The 5,000-nt window shown below is 32.6% G+C and overlaps 3 non-coding genes across 3 annotated transcripts; 2 read left to right on the top strand and 1 right to left on the bottom strand.

Moving 5' to 3' along the window:
- Window positions 1-343: 343 nt before the first annotated feature.
- TRNAT-GGU (transfer RNA threonine (anticodon GGU)) lies at window positions 344-415 on the bottom strand. The gene has a single exon. It is a non-coding gene; the product is annotated as a tRNA-Thr (tRNA).
- Window positions 416-821: 406 nt separating this feature from the next.
- TRNAY-GUA (transfer RNA tyrosine (anticodon GUA)) lies at window positions 822-905 on the top strand. Its single transcript has one exon. It is a non-coding gene; the product is annotated as a tRNA-Tyr (tRNA).
- Window positions 906-1,295: 390 nt separating this feature from the next.
- On the top strand, window positions 1,296-1,369 carry TRNAD-GUC (transfer RNA aspartic acid (anticodon GUC)). The gene has a single exon. It is a non-coding gene; the product is annotated as a tRNA-Asp (tRNA).
- Window positions 1,370-5,000: the final 3,631 nt, after the last annotated feature.

Below are 5,000 nucleotides of genomic sequence, written 5' to 3'. Positions count from 1 at the left end.
GAATAGCTGATATAGTCATCATTCAATGGGTCAGGTCCACTTACTTTTTATTGATTTATAATTTTATGGTGGGTTTGATAAGAACAATGGAGAAGTAAGAATACTTTGGTTTGGTTATTAATAATAGGGATTGGATAAAGGACTACTATGTCACTACAGGGTAGACTACTCCTAATAAGTGCAATTAGTTATTATGATAATGAATAAATGTTCAACTTTCTAACTATAACTCATAATAATCAGAACTCATTATAATGGTGGTTACCTTTTTCTTTTTTTAGAAAAAAAAATATCTCTGTTCTCCGCTGAAAAATGAAGACTAAATCTTGAGTTTAGTGGAAAAAGCCCTTTATCGGATTTGAACCGATGACTTACGCCTTACCATGGCGTTACTCTACCGCTGAGTTAAAAGGGCCCGTTTTATTCAATTCATGAATTTTCCATTATGAGTCTAATGCATATATGTCTGCATATGCATATGTGTCTGCATATATGTATATATGTACATATATGCATAGGGTTCATACAAGAACCATCAAATAAAAAAATTCTATGGAATCATAACATAAAAAAAGTAGGAAAGACTCTTCGGATCTAGTCATACCATTAGATTCTATTGACAATTCCAAAAAAACTGTTCATAGTATGATAATACTATGATGATGATTATCATAGTATGATGACGGTCGGGTGGATATGCCCCTATCGTCTAGTGGTTCAGGACATCTCTCTTTCAAGGAGGCAGCGGGGATTCGACTTCCCCTGGGGGTAGGGAGGAAGTTGATCGTAGATTATCAATAAATCTAGAATTAATTCTTCCTGGGTCGATGCCCGAGCGGTTAATGGGGACGGACTGTAAATTCGTTGACGATATGTCTACGCTGGTTCAAATCCAGCTCGGCCCAATAATTCGTTGCTCCATGAATATGAAATAACCAATTTGTCCTCCAGAAACAGAAATGCCTGATCCGTAGAAATGAAGAGAAAGAGTCAATTTTTTCTCTATCCATGTTTTCTCATTCGTTCTGATTTTTCTAACGATCTAGATTAATGATACTTAATTAAGATTAAGTAAGTATCATAAAAATAAAAAAAAATAGTTCTTTTTCTCATTGAAAATTTATTACCTATTTTTTTGGCAATAAAATAACCACTCGTTACTAGTAATCCGTGTCGCTCTCACTATATTCCATATCCATGTGGATATTCAGTATATCATTCGTGTTTCTGTTACAACACAACGAATAGAATGTTCTTATCAAACTAGTAAGAATATGTATGCCATACACCTTGCTGGGATTGTAGTTCAATCGGTCAGAGCACCGCCCTGTCAAGGCGGAAGCTGCGGGTTCGAGCCCCGTCAGTCCCGAACTAGGATCCGATGAATTGATAAATTCATCTCCCCATTTTCTGTGAAAGGGGGACAGGTAGCAAGATCTAATCCCCAGCGGAGCGGGGATCCTTATTTCTTTTGTTTTTCGTTTCGCATTTATCATCAGACAAGTACGGGAATTTCAATTTCTTTCACTAATACCGATTGATAAGGGAGACATATGTAAGTTGGTACAATCGGTGGCATTACTATATTCAGTATTTTAATAGATACCATACTCGTCTGACTTTCTTTTTCAATTGTTCTTAAACAATGAAATGGAATAGAGTTCCCCTATTTTACCGGGAGTACATACACAAATAGTATTCGTTTATTGTACGATACACAATGAACTTAACATAATTACCTCGACTTTGTTTGTGTATCCTCAATGACTAATTGGAAACAATCTATCTATTCTCATGCAAATTGCACACTGAATTTTTTATCTCATAATCGTATGTAATTGTATGTATAAGGAAAGAGAGTTGTATAAGGAAGACAAAGACAGTAGGTTATGGAAAAGAAGTGGAAAAAAGGATGAAAAATTCAATGGAATTCCTGATCCAATAAAGAATCCCATTTCGGATTTAGTATGGATAAAATAAAAGATTTTCTTATGTTATACTATTCAATTCTCGACGATGAATCGATTTGATAGATCAGATATTGTTATTCATAATATTGATCCGATTCAGTATCATCAGAATTCAATTCATCCCATTGAATTGACAGGAGTCAAATTTCTTATCTCTATGGATTAGATCCCGAGTTATTGCGAAGTAAAAAACAATGAGATTATGGAAGTCAATATTCTCGCATTTATTGCTACTGCACTGTTCATTCTAGTTCCTACTGCTTTTTTACTTATTATCTACGTAAAAACAGTCAGTCAAAATGATTAATTTAACTGAAACTTGGTTGGATTATTAGTTCTTATCAATGATTGAAGAAATAAAAGAAAGGGATTAAAACTCCAAGTTTTAAATGAAACGATTTGGCTGGAATCATAAGTATCTGAGATAGTGTGGTAGAAAGAACTATATTATATATAGTTCTTTCTACCACACTAGATAGTATTGTATATCATCTAATACATATACATCGAAATAGCAGTCTAATTCTATTTCTTTTTTTTTCGCTACATCTACTTGTATGGGTTTCGATCAATCCAAAATAATCCAAGGCCAACTCTTCTAATTCCTAGGCTTCTATAACTTAATAACTTAATATATATTTATCTTAATATATTTATATATAATATATATATATATATAAGAATATATATATATATTAACTATATAAAAATAAATATAAAAAAAAATAAAAGAAAACGAAACCAAGGAATCTTTTATTTTTTTTTAGTTTCGCAAAACGATCAATTAAACGATTGATACAATTCGATCACTCAATCGATTATTCAATTAGTAGTACCCTAGAGTCCACTTCTTCCCCATACTACGAGCGAGAGGGAAAATGTAAAGACTACCATTAAAGCAGCCCAAGTGAGACTTACTATATCCATGTGAATTATGTCTCCTATCTCTATGAAGGAATTATTTCATTATTGATTATTGATCAATAATCATAGTGGAATCAATGGTGCAGAGTCAAAAGAAAATAGTATTCTGACTTAAGGCTATTGATGAACTAATCCAATGAATCCACTCGTAACAAGTTCCTATATTATAAAATTTCTGGTAGAATCGGGAAGCATTAAGCACAAATACGATACACACACCTTTTTTTATTTGGAAATAGCAAAGGAATGCTCCTAATGGAACATGTAGAAATAGTAAGACCTATTGTTATTGTTTGTTACCTTTCTTTCATAAGCAAAAGACGTCAAAATATACCATCAAGATAGATAACCATCTATCAGATACCTCTATTTTATTTGATCTAAGGCTTACGTCTTTCTTTCTGTGAAAGAATGGAATGGTAAGACACCACCACCATTATTACATACATTCTTTTTTTGTAATCTATAGGTAGTGTAAGATAATTAGGAAGTCTTGATAGTCTTTCGTATAATCTCTTCTTCAATCCTAGGAGCAAAAATGGAGTGTCCTTTAGGAACCTTTGGATACTAAGATTTCCGATCTCTTACTTTCGTAGTTCTGAATCCCAGAATTGACTCTCACTATTTATTTGATTCAATTGATATCATAAATCAAATAAATGTCCGAATCAATCATTAATTAATAAGTAAGGGTTACTTCATACCTATTGGTTTAGATCAGCAGAATAAGAAATTTCAAGTCTTTTGTTGATCAGGCGACACCCGGATTTGAACTGGGGATAAAGGATTTGCAGTCCCCGCCTTACCACTTGGCCATGCCGCCAAATCTGATCCAAAATGGACAATATTTTTATCCATCCATATTCTATTACTAATTTTTTTTGATCTTGAATCCCATTGTACTTATCCCTTTTCAAAAATGAATCCCTATTTTTTATTGGATCCAGTTTAGATTATTCTCTTCGATTGATTGTATCTCAAAAGACACACTGCTTAAAAACTTCCCTTCTCCTTCTATTGAAAAGAGAAAAAATGGATTTCTGTTCACAGACCGAAAAATTCAGGGCAAATTGGAACCATTAACGATTTTTACTTTAGAATTAGTGAACGGTTCTTAAATTTGTATCTCAAATTGTGTTTCTTTAATGGTATAACAAAATCAAATTGATTTACGACTAATCAGTATCAATTATTTTCAATAATCAATCCTTTTCAATTTCAATTATAACAAATATATGTGTATATGTAAACCCCAGAACAGAAATTGTTACACAGATACCGAATTGGGTCTTTCTCTTATGTACATATCCCTATAGAGAATTATCGTGCTTAAATTTTTCATTGAATATTTTGAATAGAAAATAGGAATTATGATATAGTGCGACCTGACTTCTGTTGCCACAAGTCAAATTACGATAAAAGATGCGATATGCGGATAGCGGCATGTACTTAATAAATACTACTCCTATTACTATTACGCAATTCAATCGTATTCTCTCTATAAATTCTACTACCAAAAAGAATCCGCGAATTCTTTTTTGAACATTAAAGTGTGCTAAAAAAAGGAAATTCTATAGTGTGCTAAAAAAGGGAAATTCTATACTGCTCCTGATTATTCTGTCTTTATCTCATTCATAAAGAGCAGATTTAATCCTGAATCCATTTATTTTTTTGGTACCCACCCAATCTGATCGTAATATCATAATAATAGGTAGAAATTGGATCAATTTTTATATTCTATACAAGACTCCATAAGTGGAAGTGATAGAATTTTTTTTCCAGGAATGTTTTATCAATTCATTTCCATTTGTACTTGTCGCAAATTCGAACTTGCGTCGAAAATGCTCTTCATTCCTCCGTCTCGTTTCCGTTCATACGTATGAAATACATTACATTACATTACATATATGGAGTTGGCTGAAATTTCATGTGATTCAGTAAACAGAATATACATTCCATCATTGCTAGATCGATCCGTATGGTTCGATGAATAGTGAGTCAATAATGGGATTTTTTCGATAAACAGGAAACTTAAGATTAAGATGCTCCGGAATGGAAATGAGGGAATGTCCACAATACCTGGATTTAGTCAGATTCAATTTGAGG

The sequence above is a fragment of the Elaeis guineensis genome, unplaced genomic scaffold (genome assembly GCF_000442705.2).
Source record: "Elaeis guineensis isolate ETL-2024a unplaced genomic scaffold, EG11 Super_Scaffold_1000265, whole genome shotgun sequence".
In the NCBI taxonomy this organism is placed as follows: domain Eukaryota; kingdom Viridiplantae; phylum Streptophyta; class Magnoliopsida; order Arecales; family Arecaceae; genus Elaeis; species Elaeis guineensis.
This window is presented reverse-complemented; position numbering and strand designations above follow the sequence as displayed.